Genomic DNA, 21,601 nt, shown 5'->3' on the forward strand with positions numbered 1-21,601 from the left:
AGCACAAGATAGGGGCAGCAGATGTCCTGGCCTACGCCCACAACTCTGTCTCTGCTTTCAGCTAATTTTCATCAGGTGTCTCTCTCATGCCTTCAAACATTCAATCCAAAATTTCCCATAAGACGGGGGTGAGGGGTGGGGGTGTCAAAACAACCTTAAGTTTTTAAATAATTGGTGCGGCCCCCCCCGGCCCCCAGACAGGTGTGCCATACCGGGTTCAACACGCAAGTGCCAGGATGCAGGATGGGCACTTTAAGAAGGAGCCGCGAGAGCACAGGGCCACTGGCTCGAGATCCAGCTGCCCACGGAGCTCCACCACTCAGTTCCCCTCATGTCCCGAGTCTCCAAGCTCCTCATCTAAAACGAGGGTCTGGTCTATGGATGCTTTCTAAGGCTCCATTTTGCACCAAAGTGAAATCGATTTTGTTTAACTAGTAACAACCTCTTTCAGCCATAGCCAGCCTGCAGTCTCTACCTCCTCCATCTCTGAGCAGACGTGCAGATAAGGCAGAAATCTACCACGTATAGAGTTGCTAAAAAGTTTCTATGCATCCCAGTTAGATGCTAACTGCAGGGTCTTTCCCTGCCGCCCCCAGACTTTAATTTTCCTCGATCTTGTGGATATCTCCTTCTGTGCTAATGGTAATAAGAAGCTAGTCGGCACCCTGAGAGCTAGTGTCATGTTTTTAAGTATGGAAAGGATCTATGCTCTTGCATGGGAATATGGTATCTGTTCTACACATAAAGCACTTCAATAATAATAATAAACATGGCAACATGGTAATACCAACCAAAAGTCTTGCAGAAACTGGGGCTCTGGCAGAGAGAGGAGCACGTGAATAAGTCTCTACTATTCATGTGATGGTCCAGGGGCCTCCTTCCTTTGCTTTCTATCCCCGTCCCCAGATAATTGTTGGCATGGGCCACGCACTGTATAAGGCAGACATGAACACAGACGTTTTCTTTTTCTTAGACACTGACTTATGTAGAAAGAGTTAGTCTTCACTCGCTGTGAGGGTCCAATCCCTGCCAAGGTCTTTCTTCAGCTTGGTAAGTGATGATGTCTGACTCCCTGGGGCTGGGAGGCTAAGCCTGTGCTTTGCAGAAGATTTTCCAGCACATAAATATATCCTGGTTGCTGCACGGAAAGGGGACTAAGTAGCCAGGGCATCAGAGCCCTTTGCTAATGCTATACGCTGAGCTCATGCTTTTCCTGTGACATAGATGGGCACTGGGTAGACCCTGTCCTGGTAACACTTTTCATGCACCAACAAGTTGGTTGCCAGTGAGACTTGATTTTTATGACTCTGGGAGTGCTGACCTCAAAACCTAATACTTGTGAACTAGGAGAGCAATCTCTCTAACAATTTCGAACTACACATACATATATCACACCCACTAGGGCTCTTTTGCCATCTGGCTTGAGCCCCTCTATAAATATGTCTACTCTGAAAGTCACAAGGCTGAGCGAGGTGGCTCACACCTGTAATCCCAGGACTTTGGGAGGCCGAGGCAAGCGGACAACAAGGTCAGGAGATAGAGAACATCCTGGCTAACATGGTGAAACCCCATCTCTACTAAAAATATAAAAAATTAGCTGGGTGTGGTGGCACGTGCCTGTAGTCCCAGCTACTCAGGAGGCTGAGGCAGGAGTATCGCTTGAACCTGGGAGGCAGAGGTTGCAGTGAGCCAAGATCATGCCACTGCACTCTAGCCTGGGCTACAGAACAAGACTCTGTTTCAAAAACAAAAAAAAAGAAAGTCACAAATACTCTTTAAAAGTCCGTAGATTCATACCCAAATCATCAAGGCCTGCAGAACAGCCTGGCAACTTGAAATCTTGATGTGTGCACAGAGTCTAAACGTCAGTCTTTGCATTGCCTCCTTACTGGACCTCTTTACTTATTAAGATTCTTCCTTGTGGAAGAAGTGAGGTCATGGGTGTCCACATCTATCTTTCCCAGGAAGAAAAGGAAGCTTCAAGACCTGGGAAATGCTATGCACCATTGTGCAGGTTCCGAGCAGCACAGAGTCACCTGTTGGGGGGCAGGTAGGTGAGTAGTGGACATCTGACCACCCGGTACTGTGCAGGACTACCTCCTTGCAGAGCAGGTGGGGCCTTCCAAGTTGCCCGCTCATCCAACCTGCATAGTAAGCTGTATGAGAGTGTCATGGGCTATGCCTACTTCAAAGAGCAACTTAGCTAAAGGGAAAGAGAATTTGCACTTGCTCTCTTCCACTCCAGCAGACTTGCACTTGTCGCTATTTATTTGTGAACACAGATGCATTTTAGACGGACTTAACAAATAAAAAAAGGTGCAAAGAACAGGGCAGCTGAAAGTCAGGAAACCACTTCTGCCACTGCTGAATCTGAAGCCTTAAGCTCCTGAACTGGAAAACCAGCCGACTGGAGCACTGAGCTCCCTGGCCCCTGTAGAAGAATACGCCGGCCAGGTGTGGTGGCTCATGCCTGTAATCCCAGCACTTTTGGAGGCCGAGATGGGCGGATCATGAGGTCAGGAGTTCGAGACCAGCCTGGCCAACATGGTGAAACCCTGTCTCTACTAAAAACACAAACATTAGCCAGGTGTGGTGGCGCATGCCTGCAATCCCAGCTACTTGGGAGGCCGAGGCTGGAGAATTGCTTGAATCCAGGAGGTGGAAGTTGCAGTGAGCTGAGACTGAGCCACTGCCCTCTGAGCCACTGCCCTCCACCTTGGGTGACAGAGTGAGACTCTGGTTCAAAAAAAAAAAAAAGAAAATGCACCAAGTAGTGGCCAGACAGGTTCCCATGGGCCCTGACATGTGAGATGTGAGGCAGAATTTTTATTAATGAATCTGATGCTTATTCAGTATTTCTGCAATCACAATGCACTTTCACAATATTTATCCAAGCAATATTTATCCAACAAAAATATCCAATATTTATTTATCCAGGATCTCTCAAACGCTCAGTCTAGTTTCACTCACGTCAGTGTCTCTAACCTTCATACTTTGCTTTCAGGCAAGAGTAGACATGTGTCGGTCTGGGAGTCCGAAGGTGGGGGTGGAAGCTGGTGATGTAGGGAACCAAAAATTGGCCATCCTTACTTACTTAAGTATTTTACAGCTCTTTAACAGATTCTCATCTCCTGCTCTCTTCTCCAATCTTGCCATCTGGTGCTGACACTGTCCTGCCATGATTAGGAGTGAGCTATTGGGGGTTCCCTCAAACGTACACTCCCAGCTGGTCTCTTTGTCACCTACTCAAGAGCAGTTCATACTGTTGGCCACTCTCCCCTTTTCTAACCCTCTTTTCTTTGGCTTCCATATTGCTGCTGTTCCTCCTATTTGGTTGACAGTTCCATCCCCCATCTCTTTATGCCCTCCTTTTTCTCTCCTCATTCTCTAAATGTCAGTTTTCCTCCGTGCACTCTCCTGGGCCACTTCTCTACCAGCGTATCATTTCTTCCAAGCCATCACCTAGGAGCCACTCCAGTGGTCTCAGCGCTGCCAGGAAGCACAGCACATTTAATTTCAAGGGTGAAACTCCGTTGGAGGGATGGCAGGTGCATGTTTAATAAGTTGTTAGGTTTTATCCAATTTATTTCCCAAGGCCACGTAAGTGTAATTACTGGATGATAATAATCAGCTTAAGAGGGAAGGTTCTATGACAGAAAATGCAAGATTTCTAAACAGGTCTAAGACAGTTTTCCAACGTAAGATTTATTATGTAAGAGTTTTGAAGGCAGTGCCCGATTCCCTGCCTGTATCCTCCAGAACAATCTGAGGGCATGGCTGCCATTATAGTTTACTTTGGGGGATGATTTTATAGCACGTCTTCACAGACAACATGGCAAACATCTTTGCTTCTGCTACGCTGACAACCTGAAGTTAAAATTTCTGTGCCTATGTAGTCATTTTAATCACCCCCTGAACTGGTTATTCCATAGTCCAGGGGTGTGAGACTGAGTCAGATGGGCTAGAGATACCTTTATTCAGTGGATTTAGCAGTTTGCCTCAGAAAAAGGCCATTTCTAGTCTCCACTGGGATCACACATATCTTCCAGGACTAAGAATATTCTCTTACTCATAAGTTCAACAAATATGTACTGAACACCTTTTCTACCCTAGAAACTTGTCTAGCTGCTTCTAGGTTACATCCATGACCCAAAACCACAAAGACATCTATCTGCATAAGGCTTATATTCTAGCACTACAAGCCCTAGATAATTTTTGAAAATCACTTAATCAACCAATAATTGATAGGGTAAATTTATAACCTTGTTTTTCAAGCCTGATATCAGGATTAGAAGGTGGCAAGTGATAAAAGTGTGAAGAAACGGAAGGCAGAACTACAGACTCAGGAAAAGAGGCGTGAGCTGCTGCTTTTAATTTAGAGTGGTCAGGGTGGTCCTGAGAAAACGCGAAGGAGGGGAGAATGTGAGCCCCCATGCATTCATGAAGAATAGGCCTTCCAGCCTTGGCAACAGCTACAACAAGGCCAAAATGGACTGCGGGGGCTGCAAGTGGAACAACGGGACCAAGAACAGCCAGGGAGGAGGGGTTACCGGAAAGGAGAGAAAGAACCAGAAGGTGAACCAGGAAAGGCTGGGGGTGGTAGAGCCTTGCAAGCCATTGCAGGAACCTGGGTGTTGACTCAGAGAGAAGTGGAGTCTCTCTAGCCGTCTTGGCTAACAGCCCGGGAATTGTCTTCTTCTGTGTTGCACTAATGTTTTCCATCTCATAAGGGTTCTGCAAAGAAAATTCTTTATATCTTTAAAGTTTTATTATTTTCAAAACGAAATGTGATCAGAATGCATATATTGCACATGCCATGTGTACACCAAAAGCCACACCTAATAAAATGTTACAGCCATCCTTTGTCCCACATGCAATGGGAACTTCCATTCATCATCACATGCAGAAACTCTGGGAACTGAGAATCGGTGCTTTTCATTCAGAGTCTATAAGAGGTCATGGCCATTTTAAAAGGCTTTGACTCATACAGGAAATACCTCACTGAGGCTCCCGCCCATCCATCCTCTAATAGGGCAGCCTTTAGGGAAACTGACTTGTGGCAACTGAAGGGAATAATGGCACCAAAGTATTTCCCTGCCCTGAAATCTCTGTTTACCTGTGGACCGGTGATGGCTGTAGATTTTAATGAGCTCTGGATGGCAAGTGGCAGACAATGGTGTCACTTTCCTTCTGCTTAGGAAGGAGGCATTTGGAAAAACTGTTCACTTCTGTGTTTGCCTATGGAGAACTTGGATTCCCAGAGCTCTATCTGGTAGAATATGTCTCCGTATTAATAAACAGAGGATCCTCTTTTGCAGCTGAATTTTCCTCAAGGCAGCAGCGTGAGCCTTATTACTGTCTTAAACCCCAATTTCAATATTCAATACATAGTCTGTGTATTCATTTGCTATGGTTGCCAAGACAATGTACTTGCTATGCTTGCTATGGTTGCCAAGACTGAGGGGCTTAAACAACACACATTTATCCTCTCATGGTTCTGGAGGCTGGAAGTCAGACAGCAAGGTAGCAGCAGGGTTGACTCCTCCTGAGGACTCCCTCCCTAGCTTGTGGATGGTCATCTTCCCCCTCTCTCTTCATATCATCCTTCCTCTACACATGTCTGTTTCTGAGTCCAAATTACCTCTTCTTATAAGGACATCAGTCCCACTGAATTAAGGACCACCCTAAGGACCTCATTTTAATTGGATTACCTCTGTAAAGGCCCTACCTCCAAATAAGGTCCCATTCTGAGGTCCTGGGGGTTAGGACTTCAACATAACTACGGGAGCATTATTCAGCCCATACCATCCTCCAGGAAGGCAGAGAATGTGTCATTTTTCTTCATTGCTGTATCTCCCTGCCTAGCACAGTGCCAGGTACCACACTATGCTCTGTAGGTCAGTGATTCTCCTAAGCTTTGCAGGTCAGTCATTCTCAAAGTGTGGTCCAGGAACGCCCTGGGGTTCCCAGACCCCTCCAGGGGCAGGCACAAGCAGATCTGAGAATCCAGCTGCCTCTAGTTAGCCCAGACATTAAAGAGACTGCAAAAAATGCAAAACAATGCCACTTCTCATTAACATTTTTTTTGGAAAATAGAGTTACTTTTCATAAAAATATCTCATTTGTGTTAACATGCAATGAGTTTATTTATTTATTTTTATTTTTTGAGATGAAGTTTCACTCGTCGCCTAGGCTGGAATGCAATGGCGTGATCTCGGCTCACTGCAACCTCCGCCTCCTGGGTTCAGATGATTCTCCTGCCTCAGCCTCCTGGGTAGCTAGGATTACAGCTAATTATTAATCATGCCTGGATATTTTTTTCTTTTTTTGAGATGGAGTCTTGCTCTGTTGCCCAGGCTGGAGTACAGTGGCATGATCTCAGCTCACTGCAAGCTCTGCCTTTTGGGTTCATGCTATTCTCCTGCCTCAACCTCCCAAGTAGCTGGGACTATAGGTGCCCACCACTACACCTGGCTAATTTTTTTGTATTTTTAGTAGAGACAGGGTTTCACCATATTGGCCAGGCTGGTCTCAAACTCCTGACCTCAGGTGATCTGCCTGCTTCGGCCTCCCAAAGTGCTGGGATTACAGGCATGAGCCACCGCACCTGGCCTTATTATTGTTATTTTTAAATGAATTTATAAGTAAATGTTTCAAAATTTCTGTTTTCATTTCTACCAATAGATATAATGCATATAAACAATTTTTTTTTAGAATTCTCAACCAATTTTATGACTGTAAAAGGGTCCTGAGACAAAAAGATTGAGAATCACTGCTGCCGAGGATTTAAGCGTGGCTAGGACACAGTCTGTACTTACTGAAGTAACCCACAGTCTGATAGTAATAAGACACTTTATGAAGAACATATTTTTAGTAGCTGTCCTAGAAAAGGAAGCTTGCTAGCCATTCCCTCAAGTTGACAAGAGAGTCCTTAGTAAAATGATTTTTTAAAGCCAATATTGAGCCTTCCAAGACTGCACATGGTGATACATTACATTTGGAATTTACGCAACTTTAAAAACTGAGAGTTGGGGGTTGGCATTTTTATGCATCCTAACTGATAAGTGCTGCCCCAGGGCTCTCTAACACTGCACGCAGTCTGCTAAAGAAGCAGGTTGCCCATTATCACCCCCACCCATCAGCTGTACAGCACACATCTGCTTCTACATGAACCTTCTTGCAAGTAGCCTGTCTTAAGGCAAGATCGGGGGGCAGGCCTGTAAAGGAGACCAGGGAATGAGCAGCAACTGCAAACCACCAACCTGTTGCCAAACTAACTGTGCTTTTCCGGATCACAGGCAGCTGGAGACACTGGTGCCTGGGGCTGAGGGGCTACAGAGCCTGGGCACAGACTCTCTGCCTATCTCCCAGTGTGTCCATCTTGGTACCCCTGGTACATCTCTGGATTGACAAGTGACACTCCCCAATTAAAGTTAAGGGCCACTCGTTTTAAACATAACCAGATTATTTTAATTTTTAAATGTGTATCCTATACTTGGACACTGATAGTTCCTCCCTATTTACTTGCTTGCTGGGGGCTGTGCTGGGGTGTCTCATTTTATTATAAAACAGATTCTCAAAGGCATTTAATACAAAGAGCAAGTGGCTGGGCATCCACCACGTGCAGAGCAGGAGCCTGGTGGTGGTGCAGGCTCATTCTCCATGTGGATGACTCTAGGAATAACTCTAAGGGAAGAAATGCACTGGGAGAAAGGAACAGGAGATTCGTCAGGGCTGGGGGAATACAGGCTCCATGAGGGCAGAGACTTCTTTCCTTTTATCTTTCTCAGAGCCTGTAAGTGTCCACATATCACGCACACGCAGTGTGTATTTGTTGCGTGAGTTCCTAGTATGGAGGTGCCAAGGGTCATGCTAAGTGTGTTGACTGGATAACAGAAGAAGGAAGGAGGGATTGAAGGAATTGGTGTGCAATGGCCTGAGCCTTGAAGAATGGGGTGTACTGGGTAAATCGAAACGGTGGGGAGCATTTCTAGATGGAGAACCTGTGAGGAAAAGCACAGAAGCGGAGTCACCCCTTGAGAGCTGGGGAGGGCCCAGGGTGTGTGTCCTGGTTGCGGGGAAGCTGAAGCTGAGGAAATTCAGATTGGATCCATAGCCTGGTTTTGGTTTTCACAGGCCTGGAATGCCCCGTCCAGAGTTTGACTTTCATTCTGCCCATAATCCAGGCTTACGTATTCCCATTTCCCATATCCTCTCACTCCTTTTTCACACACCCTTTTTATCTATGATGCTACTGGGGTCATGGGTTAATAAGTCCTGTCCTCTAAGCAGCAAGAGTGCATCAAAGCAGGATTTTCTCCACTGATTCCAAGGTAGTGATTCAGAAATGGTAAAAACTTCGAACACTAGGATGAGAATTGCGGGTGGGTGCATGTTTTTTTCTATTTTTTTCTATTTTTTCTGAATTTTCTTAATAAATTCAGAATTTATTAAGAATTCCCTTGGCAAACCAAACTAAATATTAATTAAACAACTATTTGTTAATATGTTACTATTGATTCTATCTTAGAAAAGTGCAATTATGTGTAACTGAACTTGTTTTCTTGTGGTTGAACCCTGAATTACCATGTCTTCTGGTTTCCGTGTTTTTTTTCCTGTGGAATAGATCGTATTTCTTACTGCCAAAGCCCAGAAATAATAGCCTCACACATCTGTCCATAGTCCCAAAGGCTTTTCTGCCTAATACCCAGAGAGCAACAGCAGTGCTTCAAACTATTTGTGGACAAGAGGTCCTAAAACATCAGAGACACAATTTCATTTCATTAATACAATTCATAATTGTCTGCATGTATTTTACTGTCTAAATTCCAACTGCTAATCTATCATATCGACGAATTCTTCGAAGTTGCCTTTATTCCACAGGATATGTTCATTTTTTGACAATACATATTTTTTAATATACTTTAAGTTCTGGGATACATGTGCAGAACATGCAGGTTTGTTACATAGTTATACACATGCCATGGTAGTTTGCTGCACCCATCAACCCATCATCTACATTAGGTATTTCTCCTAATGCTATCCCTCCCCTAGCCCCCCACCTGCTGACAGGCCCTGGTGTGTGATGTTCCCCTCCGTGTGTCCATGTGTTCTCACTGATCACCTCCCAATTATGAGTGAGAACATGTGGTGTTTTGTTTTCTGTTCCTGTGTTAGTTTGCTGAGAATGATGGTTTCCAGCATCATCCATGTCCCTGCAAAGGACATGAACTCATCCTTTTTTATGACTGCATAGTATTCCATGGTGTATATGTGCCACATTTTCTTTATCCAGTCTATTGTTGATGAGCATTTGGGTTGGTTCTGGGTTCATGTTTTAAAATCTCAATTTGCTCCCTAGTCCTAAGAATGATCTTCTCCACCTCCAAGGAATGCAAGCCCCAGTGCAACATGGAATCTTCAGTTATAAGAGGCTAGACTCCAAATAATTTGTCCTGTTTTCGCTTGTGGGATGTTACAAGTGTACCCTGCTGTTTGTAAGTGTGTTTCTGAAGTGTTCTATGTAAGCAGGTTTTTGTTAGTTGAATTGTACTTTAAATGTACTTGTCAAGTTCCCCATGAAAAGAGATGGGCACAGAGACTTTTTGAAAAATTAAGCATCCCAAGAGAAAAGCCGATCTGAAAAGACTACATATTATATGATTCCAATTATATGACGTTCTGGAAGAGGCAAGACTACAGAGATACTGAAAGATCAGTCTTTGCCAAAGATTAGAGGGAGGGAGGGGTAAACAGGTGGAGCACTGAGGGTTGTTAGGGGAGTGAAACTATTCCATTTGATCCTATAATGCTGGATACAAGTAAATATACATTTGTCCAAACCCAAAGAATGTCCAGCACCACAAATGAACTCTAATGTAAACTACGGGCACTGGGTGATAACGACCTGTCAATGTAGATTCATCAACAGTAGCAAATGCTCTCTGATGGGGGATGCTGATAATGTGGGCAAGGCTATACAACTGTAGGGGCAGCAGGTATATGGAAATCACTGTATCTTCCTCTCAGGTTTGCTACGTACTAAAATTGCTCTAAGAAATAAAGTCTATTTTTTAAAAAATGAAGTATTCCAATGAATTTATAAGTTTTGCCACACATGCAATGACAGCCCTAACCACTTTACTTTAGTTGTCCAATACTGAATATGTCACTGTGAATATCTCATCCTCCTTGATCCTATCCCCATCAAAACTAGAAAGTGAAATAAGGAGACGAGATGGCCCTCCCTGACCGCCTTGTGTCTTTCAGAGGAGGTGCCTGGGCTGGAATGGCAAGAAGCTGAGGACTCCCGTGGGGTTCTGACACTGGATACGAAACCGTCTGCAACTAGCACAGTGTTGGAGAGGTGAGTGCTAGACTGTGTATGTCTGGAGACTAGTGATACATGCTCGTTATTATTTATATAATTTTAAAGCTACGTTTAAATTTGTCTCCAATACTAGAGACTTTAATGCTATGTTGAAATAATACATAACAGGATGCAAATAGTTACATTCTCGTCTTGTTGGTGTCCATATATCAATATTCTTGTATGAGTGAAACTAGAACCCTGAAGAAAATCCATCACTACAATAATGGTCCATACATTAAAATAGTTTAGGCTGTCTGATGGTCTGGTGTGTGTGTGTGATATATATAGATATGTATGATATATATATGATTTATATATATAAATTCTCTCATCTTGCTCAAAACAATATCACTCTTATTTAGGTAGGCACACTGGAATATGATTTTAATTAATTGAAAAGTACAGTTTGTTTTACATTTGAAGGAGTGGTTTAATTCCTACACAGTGTACTAAGATGGCCTCTCGTGGGCTCATGATCCTGGAAGATGTACTCCCAAAGTGAGGGAGGTCTATGTTGGAAGCAAAAATAAAAGGAATTTAAAGAATGACAGGTCTGGGAAATTATTCTTATGGATGGTCCGTTCTCCATATGGTAAAATGGTGATGACGAACCAAACAGGCGCAGTCTCATGCATGCACTGATCTGCATGAACCAACTTTACAGATAATTGATTTAATTGGTTGGAACTACAGTTTCTTCCAAATGTGGACAACTTACAACAGGGTGGGAGCCCCAAACTGTGAGGTCATGTGAGATCATGTGCAAACTGAAAAACAGGGTTTCTCTACTGGAATGATAATCCTACCATGTTACACTGTCCCCCAAAATGAAATCCAACATCTTTCACCTGGCCTAAGAAGTGCAACATGTTCTGGTCCCTAGAAACCCTTACATCCTGCAAAGAGGATGTTACTTTTATTAGCTACTCTTAAAGTCACAGAGGCAGGTTAATTTGGCCATGAACGGCTACAAATTCAAGAAATGTTTGGATGTGCTGAGAATTAGAATCCAATCTCGGCCCTCAAGTCATGGGTTAAAGACTTGGTTTTTTATCTAGATGAGGTCCCACCTTTCAAGCAGAAAGATGCAACAAACGAAAGCAGAACAACATTTGACAGCTCAAGTTGAAAAGCAAGAGGCTTTTCAATGCAAAACTCTTGTGCTGCAAATGTTTCAAGGGAAGTATCCATACTCTGAAGTGTGCACTTGAAAGAATGGCCTGATATTCTTGCACTGTTGCCTCAAACAAACCTCCCTCCTCCTAGCTAGCTCTGGATCTTTTACGCATCATACAGTACATCTTCCAAAAAAAGCAGGTGGAAACTAAAGTGTGCAAAACACATATTTTCCAAGAACAAATACATTATACTAGCAAGTTATGTGTGGTAGGGCTAGGTGCTTCTGTGGGTGTGGAGGAGGAGGAGAGAAAGAAGGGTCAGGAGGAAGTGTGTTGGGTACAGAGACCTGGAAGTAAGAAACAGGAACCCCGAAAGACGCACCCACAGAGGTTCTGTAACTGTACATGTGCTCTTGTTAAATCGCCAGTTTCAGAGGAATCAGATCCGAGGCCAGACAGAAACCTATTAATTTGCATCTTGACTTTGGGGCTTCCAGTAACAGTAAAGTATTTGTATTTCAGGATCCACTCAGCAGAAAGGCTATACATATTCAAGTCACATAACAAATCGGTGAATTCCAAGTGAAGTCTGAATACCAAAAAAGAAAACTGATTATGTGACTTTCTGGACTATGATGTAGAAATTACCTAACTAACAAAATGTACATGCACACTTACGGCACGTGCGCATGAGGGTGTCATCCATGTACACAGGTCATGGGCACATTCAACTCATGGCCACGCATGCTGTAGCCTGTTACCCACTCTGGGAGATATGTAAGCCTTTGTCTTTCTCCCTCCAGCTTCCGGCCTTCTTAAAACATTTCACTGATTGTCAACCAATGATTGGAGCTGGGTGCAGAAAAGGAGAGAAGGCAAAACTCCTCTTGGTCCACAAGGTGACTTGTTAGTGCTTCAATTGAAATGGCTGCGGTGGAGAGCCAGAGAGAGCCCTTCGGTGGAATGAGACTGTGGTTCCTACAGGTCGGCACCTTCCTCCTCACCCAGCAGGTCAGCTCATCAATTGCACTTATCTCCCAGCTGCCACAGCCTGCCTCACTCCTTTCTCTGTCCTGTTGGGCTGCTACCAGGCCTGGTAAACTATTCCGCAGCTCTGTGCAATAGAAAATAGATGTGTACTTCTCTGAATATGGAGAGGGAAATCGGGGTTCACCTGGAATGGATACCGTGAACTTACTTGTTTTCTGAAAGCAAAAATTAAACTTGAAAAGAGCAAAGTTTTTCAAATTTCCCATAATGCTGGCCTCAAATCCTAAAGATTTTTTTCCTTGACAAGAATCATGGGATGAATTGGAAGTTCTGGATGCTCCATTCACCCCAGGTGATGATGCTAAAACCCATGTCACAGCAGAGGCAAGAATCGAACATTCTAAAGTTCCCTCTGGCAACTGGAACGCCAGAGGAGCCTTCACTATATACCTCATCAAACCACCCCAAGAAACCTGCCATGTCAGTGAAAGGAGAGTGCTCACTATGAAAATGTGGCTTCAAGACCTGGCCTCTAGCCCTTTGTCCAAAAAAACCATAGCCCCCAAGACCACTGAAGGCCTTGATATGCCACTGGGGCTCCCCTGGTCTGTTTACATTATAGAAGCTCTTCTAAGAAGAATGGTTTCAGTCTGAGAATCCAAGCAACTTGTACTGAAGTCCAGCCCTATCCTCAGAACTCTGGTCATGCTTGTTTTTAACGCCATGTCTATCCATCTGCGACTCATTAATGCACTTAGCAAACACCAAGTGACTGACTACTGTATCTCTCCCTGTGATACAATTTAAATGCCTCTTACAACACCTGAGCAGTCTAGCTACCTGTTACTTGTATGCCATTTTTTGAAGAATTCCCATTTCTTTGGATGCAAATGTCACAGAAACTCTGCCACAAATGCTCACGAACACCATCACATGGGCTGGGCTCTAGTGTTTTGGAACATCCTACTTTCTTAGAAAAATCAGTGAGTACATATGAAAACCATTAGTTGCACCTTGCTTCCTGCAGAATCACCGTATTAACTGCTTTGGGCTATTCTCCTTCTTTCCTTTCAGGCAATATTAATTTGTAACAAACACATTTTATGATATAACAAATTATCTTTCATTTTTTACTATCAAATAAATGGAGAAGTAAAAAAACAAAAAACCCAGAACCTCTAGGCAGCTCTTAAACAAGTCTTCCTATTACCTGGAAAAGTAACAAGTCCACAGGTTTATTGTCTATGTTAATAAAGCTGTGTTGGAGTAATCATTATAATCTTCTACATTCCCTCCTGCTTACAGCTCACAGAATATGTTTACACATGTGATCTCATTCCGTTGTAACATGATCTGCATAAATTTTGGGTATTAACACTTGCCATATTTATTACAACGATTTCCCCAGCAATTTGTCTCCTTAATTGTATCATCTATATTGCACACAGATGTCTGCAGTTTGTACATGAGGCTATGTAGTCCTGTGGTTTATGCATCTATCTCAGGCCATTAAACTGTAAGCTCCTGGAAGGCAGGGATGTATCTGATTCATTTCTGTATCTCTGGAACCCACTGCACAGATGTGGATACACATCTAGTTACTTAAGCTCCGTGTCCTTCAGTTTCTTCATCTGTGAAATGGCTATAATGATTGCAGGAACCTGTCTTCTCTGTCCCAACTGTATTAAGCAAAACACCTAATACAATGTCTAGCATATAATAAGCACTCTGTAAGTGTTTCTTTATGATTGTTGTTATAATTATCTACAGTTAAGTGAATTCAAGTTCACAAAGATGAGCTAACTCATTTGGGGGAAGGTGATGAATAATTGGCAGAAAGAATGGAGTATCAGGGATCTTATATGCTGATCCTAGTTTTGTCTGATCTGCCAAGCTAAGTGGTAAGATTTTTCTCTTTTCAAAATTACTTCTGTTAAGCTAGTAAAAATTATTTACTTGTAAAGATTCCGTGTGCTTCCTTTTCTGTCATAATTGCATTTAGCTTACCAAATGCATATTGACCATCTACATAGTCGATAGCAGACGGGCCACAGAAAGGAGTAAAGTCTAACTCACTGTGCAGTGGTATCTGTTTTCTTCCATATTTACATTTTATAAATACATTTGTCCAACTGCTTCATATGCAAAGTCCTGGACCAAGAACCAAATAAAATTGACCCAGCTTTCCGACTATGGAAAACTAAAAGTTTTAATCAACTTTGGCACCATTAAATTCTGTCATTTGTTTTTTCCAAGATTCTATTAACGTTGCCATACAGAAGTAGAAGATTTAATCGAGTGTGTGCGTTTTGAGTTGAAAGCAGATACTAACAAGAAAAGCTAACCTGGAAGACATCTTGTAAACTGTTTCATCAGACTGGATCAGGAGCCAGGGGAGGGTCCAGGTGACTCGGGGCTGTTGGCAAAGCTGCAGAAATTGACACTGGGTTTCTCTGTCCTCTAGGTAACCTAGGCTGCATTGGCTCTCTGGCTTATTATTAATTACGGTTTAGTTCACCAGAGAGGTTGCCAGTGAGCAGTGCATAAGATTAGAGATTTTGTAAACATATGTTAATTTGTATGAAGACGAAAGTTAGACTATAGAGTTTGGTGATGAAAACGGACAGACAGTTCTGTCATTTGATTTAAATATTAAAATAAGAAAAGACAAAGTTTTCAAGGAAATTACCACTTCTTGATTCTCAACTAGAGGCAATGCCTCTTCTGTCCCAAGTAGACGGGTGTTTGGGAATATGTGGGGTGACTTGGGTTGCTGTGATAACGCAGGGGTTCAATCAGAGGGAGAGGGAGGGGTACCTTCAAAATGTGGTCCAGATCCGCATAATCAGAAAAGGCTGTTCACCTAAAACTCCCATAGCACCTCCTGTTGAGAAGGGCAACACTTACGGAGCTCATCAAAGAACGACAAATCACTGGAATAGTTCTTGAGACCAAAGTCTCATTCATTGTAGGACATATCCAGTTACATGAATCACTTATGTTTTATCCCATCTCTACTTTTCAAGAAACCCCGCCACACATTCATAGTGAGTATTAAAGCCAACAAAAGATCCTAAGCAACTGAGAAAATTATTCAATGACCAAACTCTAATTAGTTTTCTACAAGGGAAAAAATGTATTCAAATCATTGCTTAATTTTGTTTAATTTCCTCTTACCTGCACTTGACCATTAAGATCAAAAGTCTGAGAATTTGTGGCCAAAAAAGGTGAACATGATTCAAAGTCACATCTATTTGTTAAAAACCGAAAGTAATTCCTTTTCTAAGTACATGTGAAAATATTAGTATCCAACAAACCTATTTGTGGAAAACAGGGTTTAGGTTGGGAAGGTGAATTACTTTCAGATTCTTCAGTGTCCAAAATGCACCTCAGAACTAACAGGCTCAGATGAGGTCTTTATGAGATCACTGGATCCTCCCTCCAAAAGCTCCCCCTCCCCTGTTGACCTCTATTCCATATGCTGCTTCATTGGATCGTATAGTATGTACCATGAGCCTGAATGTGGGCATTGGTTGATCTGAGTATTACCTGAAACAACAGATACACCAGAATGTAAAACCCATGAGGGCAGAGACTGTTTTCCCAGAACCTAGAACAACTCCCGGCACATACCAGATGTAAAATCGTTGTAGAATGAAAGAAAGAATGAAGAAAGGAAGGAAGGAATGAAATGGCGCACTGTTGCATGCCACCCTAAGTTACTCATAGAAAATACTGCATGCTAGCACTGTATACAATGGGTGTTACACTAGCCATTATGTAAAGTCACTGATGGAAGTATACGCTGGGCACTTTAAAATTTAATAAACACCCTTCAATCAAACGGTCTCATTTGCTCCTCCATGCCACTCCACATAGTATACATGACATATTTTAGGATCACCAGTTTAGAGATAAAGACAGAGGTTGTGTCCCTAAAGTTTGCTTGTGAGTCTGGTATTTGTAACTTCTAAAACTCTAACTCTCCCCTGAAAACACGTCCTAAGAGCGGTGAGGCTCCCATGTGAGGCAGCAATATTGGTAACCCCCGCTGAGCTCATTCCATTGCGCAGGCCTCCCCAGAGCAGCTCACACTCTACGATAAGACAGATGAATCCCTGAGTCAGCAGGGAGAAAAAAGAAAATGAACGTTTTGAAAAGGGCATTCTCATATCACAGGAGCAGGGGAAGAAACGTGTCTCAGCTACTAAGTTTCTCTTTTCCATGACCCTCAAAGCAGAAAATGGCTGCACACGGGCAATTCGTGCGCTTGGAGCTCAGACCTGCAGAGTCTTGCAGTTTGCCTGCCCTGTCTTGGTGGATGCTGGGCCTGACTTTTTTGGTTTTCCATTTCGAGGAGCCCCAGCAGGGCCTGGAGGAAATGAGTTTTGCAGCCCATCTCGGCCCTTGAACTTGGCTCCTCGGCTGACCTCAGCTCCCCGCCTGCAGACCCGGCGTGAGGCAGGCAGCAGGCACTGCGGGGCAGAACTTCCTTCCGGGACCTGCAGACCAGTCCGCTGCCTTCTGTGACGTGGTTCTGAAGTGTAGCCAGTTTACATTTTCAGAGCATAAAACTGTCTACAAATACATACTTCAAAATGAAATGGAGGATGCGCTCAAAAAAAAAAAAAGAAAAAAAGGCTTAGAGATACATCAAAAGGACACAGGAGTGGAGCCACATCAAATAAATTCCCAAATTTGACTCATATCACTTCAGCCTCATCTGGACATTACTCACACTCTGCCTAGGCAGGCGAAGCTTCCGTGGGATCCTCTGTCTTTAGTGAACTCTTTCCTTTATCTTGTTCAGCTTTTCATGGCTATTTGGGTAACTGAGCCCATGGTTTTAAATCTTAATATGACCTTGCATGGAATTATATACATATATATATGTAACTGTTTTTTTAAAGACAACTTTAAATAAGAAAAAAATAATTATTTTAGATACCAGAGAGTGGCGAAGCAATAATGATTCAAACTTAATCCTTACTTCACGTAGGGGAAATTGACTCAAATCTGGGAGCATCAAAAATTAAGATGCATTTACAAATCCTAGGAGAAGATATCCTTTGTACTCCCAGAGCAAATAATTGAGAGGGAAGATTTTTTTTTGAAAGACATGGTTTGGGGATATTATTTTGTGAAATGAAGTTATACATAAATGTATGGTACAGACATTAAAGTTCACTTAAGTTCTATCTATATAAAGTATGTGATTTTGGATCTAAACAGGCATAAATATATATATGTGTGTGTGTGTGTCTGTGTGTGTACGTGTCTGTGTATGTATGTATGTACATATCTGTGTATGTGTGAGCATGTGTGTTGTATGTATGTGTGTATGTCTGTGTATATATGTATGTGTGTGTATAACAGAGAGGAAGTAAGTTGGAAAACATGAGCCAACTGATTTTTTTTCCTTTGACAGCTAAAGAAGAGTGGTTAAAAGTTTACTTACAAGTAAATCTATCTTTTAAGGAGTGTTTACTTCCCAGAAACAGCAATGAGATCTTGGAGGGACAATTCTTGCCAACTGTGCGTCATCAATGGAGTTTAACTGTGAGAGGCAAGACCCATTGTTGGTCCCGACTCCACCAACCCAAATGGTCATATCTGAGGACTTCCTGTGGTTCTCCCGCCCCCACTCTCTCCACGGCATTTACTGCTCCTGTATACCCTGGACTTCTCAACAGGAAATGGCAAATTCCTCAGTAGGAAGGCCAAGAAGTGGGAGGTCATGTGGAGACTGGAAGTTCATTGCGTGCAGCCCCTCCAGGTGACAGGCGACACCACCTCTGCACGTTGAGTGTCTTTGTGACACAGGATCTCCTTGTCTCGTGACCACAGGCAGCAGGGTTCTGATGGGCACCCAGGAGAGACTTGCCCTCCCACCCCTGGGTAACACAGAGTCTCAGAAGCCAGAGAGGTGCTGCACCAAAGGCTCAGACTTCCACCCTGCCTCTCTTCTCCTCAGCTCTTTGCCCTGAAAACCAAGTGCTTTGAGGGGATGATAAAAATCTCACTAAGCCACATGATGCCTATGGGGCAGACATAACCCTTGCTCTGAAAGGGTTACCAAAAAGTAATGAGATTCCTACCTATATGGAAGGTGGTGACTATATAGCCCTTGTATAAACAAACAAACACAGTGAAAGGCTTGGCTTCATTTTGTTTGGTCTGCTTGTTGTTTTTTGGAGAAAACATTGTGATAAGAAGCCTCTAGCCTACAAAAGTGTCTCTAGATTAATGATAATTTATCTCACTTTTCTCAGTGAAACAGATGAATCGAAGACAGTGAAGCCCTATAGACAATATAGGACCTTCCTGATGACATCTAACATTTAATGACAGGATCACAGCGTGGCAGGCTATAAAAGACATGCATATGTGAATTAATGCATCTAACCTGCACACTAACCTTTTGAAGTGGGAGCTACCATTATGCCCGTTTTAAAGATGAGGAAAACTAAGAATCCAAAAATTAAATAAGTTGCCTAGAGCATCTTGCCAGTTAATGCACGAGAATTCTAAGCCAGCTGCCTGGTTGCAAAGCACATGCCCATAAATGCTGAACATCCTGCACCAAATGGCCTAGGACTGAAATGACTGCAAAAACAACTCAAAATATAGGAAACTAGAGAATATCTAAAGCCACCTCCACCATAATCAGTGGCAAGGGATAGGAGATGGGAAGAAGGGAGAAGGGAAGGGAAGCTAAATAATTTAAGGTCTTCTCTGTGCCTTTAACTCCTGTCTCCTGAAAACGACATGCTCATTTTAGCAGCAACTGATGGCCAAGATGCATTCCCCAAGCTTTTCGCATCTGACAGAAAGGGACCAGGTGTCCAGGACTGTACCTGATTACAACCAAAGCAGATGGACCCTTCCTTAGGGTAGGTAGGGCTGTTCTTCTGACAGCCTCCTCTGTGAAACTAGATTACAAGAGGATGTGCTGTGCTCAGACACCCCCTGCCTGTCCCCGCCTTGGGGACCTTGCCTTTGCCATTCCCCTGGCCTGCATCACTCCTCCGTGGCATTTGCAAACCTTGTTCTCACCTCTTCTTTGGGTCTCTGCCTGACAGGTCTTGCCTGATCACCTTGTCTAAACTAGAGGTCCCGTCCCCCGCACCACCTGGCTCTATCACGTTCCCTACGTTCCCTCCTAAGGCTCGTGACTTCCTGCCATGCTGTCTTGGTTGAGCTGTGATCTATTTGTCAGTCTCCGCCATCTGCATCCCCTTGATTGACAGCACTGAGTGAGCCCAGCTGTCCTGCTGCTCATGCCCCTCAGCACCCATGACCCTAGTGGGTGCCCAATAAATCCTTAGTGAGTAAATGAATGAGTCAATTTCAACGCACCAAATCCCAAAGGGATAAGAGGACATCGCCTTTCTGCCATTTCTTGGAAGAAATTTTTGAGACAAAGTAAAGAAAGGAAGCTACTTGTTATTAAATTTTTAAAAATCTGCCCACCATTTTCAGGCAAATATGTCATGATGGCGTCTATGAAATCTCTGAAATGAAAGAGAAGCCTGATGTTTCACAGGAATTAAATGAAATTGCTGCACCACATGTGCTCACTGCCACAGAGCTCAGTGTGGCAGCAGCAAATGGAACTCCTTGCTGCTTAGGTGTAGTCCTTAGGAATGAAAATCTGAACCTAGTACATTAAAAAAAATCTTCAAAAGCAAACAAAGCCCTAAGTGTCGTTGTGTATTATCAGGGCAGGGTCCTCCTCAGAGAGAGGCGGGCTGCAATCGCTCCTACACCTTTCACCAAGTCCCTTGCTTCAGGGGTCCTATTGTCTCCACATTTATATTTAGGAGCCTCGCTCTTCGCTCTTCGTAACAGCAGCGAAACATGTTCTCCTAAATATGTTCCCTGAGATATGACACCACTGTGCATTGTTTCACCACATACCAGCATTAATATCCCAGAGTAATCCACCCTCCTTTTAACGGCTGATGACGGCTCCAATGGCCATGCAAAAATCAGTTGAAGGAAAGGGAAGTCTTGTCGGAAATGAGATTAATCTTGTAACGAGTGTTCAGCCCTGATAACCCATCTGGGCACAGAACTGCTTAAACTGGAGAGCAATTAACCTTCACCCGACAAGCTCTGTCCAACCGTTATAAACATTAAAGAGACAGAATCCTTCCCCTCTCCTTGTAGACTAAACAACCAGATTTGAATTCCACGTAAACGGCCTCTTTCTGCAGATGTGCACCAACAACAACATTCAGGGGGAAAAGGTGGGCAATGGCTAAGTTCATAACTCTGGTAACTTTTGGCCTTGGTGTGAGTGGGCTGAGGTTATTAGCGTAAAAATTAACTTGAGGTATTTCCAATAAAATCACCGGGTTTAGGGGAGTGGACAAAGTTACTTTCACGCAGAAACCCATGTCTCCTATAGGATCGCAACTTGATACTTGAGTTATTCTTTGTTCTTTTCTTTCTTTTTCTTTCTTTCTTTCTTTTTTTTTTTTGAGACAGAGTCTCACTCTGTTGCCCAGACTGGATTGCAGTGGTACAATCATGGCTCACTGTAACCTTAACTTCCCCAGGCTCAGGTGATCCTCCTACCTCCACCTCCCAAGTAGCTGGGACCATAGGTGCAGGCCACCATGCCCCACTAATTTTTCTACTTTTTGTAGAGACAAGGTTTCACCATGTTGCCCAGGTTTGTCTCACTCAAGCAATCCACCTACCCTGGCCTCCCAAAATGTTGGGATGACAGGTGTGAGCCACTGCGCCTCGACTTCTTTTTTCAGCAGTAGAAATATTTGCACTGGGCTAGACTCTCACTCACTCCCAATTCCTCTCTTCTGACATTTGCATGAGTGATGCTGCTTGTGGTCACAGAAGGGAGATTTTTTTTTTTTTAAATCTCTGAGAAGTTACTGGTCTTCATGAGGAGCAAACCTGTGATGTTGCCTTTATCAGCATATGCCGTAACCAGTCAAGTTAACCAAATTGGACCATGTGAAATACCGAGTGGTTAGAGAATCTACTACGAAACCTACTGTTAAAAATAACTTTCACAACCCTGAAGAGAAATAGCTGAGGTCATTTATCACTCAGGCATGGGCTTTCTTTAGCATCAGTTTATGCTGAGCCATTG

General features: G+C 43.3%; 1 protein-coding gene across 5 annotated transcripts in view; it reads right to left on the reverse strand.

The window, feature by feature from the left end:
* Positions 1–21,601, reverse strand: part of ERG (v-ets avian erythroblastosis virus E26 oncogene homolog) — a 212,000-nt gene that overhangs the window by 82,862 nt on the left and 107,537 nt on the right. The window lies entirely within an intron of this gene.

Source organism: Colobus angolensis, unplaced genomic scaffold (assembly GCF_000951035.1).
Source record: "Colobus angolensis palliatus isolate OR3802 unplaced genomic scaffold, Cang.pa_1.0 Scaffold38, whole genome shotgun sequence".
Classification (NCBI taxonomy): Eukaryota; Metazoa; Chordata; class Mammalia; order Primates; family Cercopithecidae; genus Colobus; species Colobus angolensis.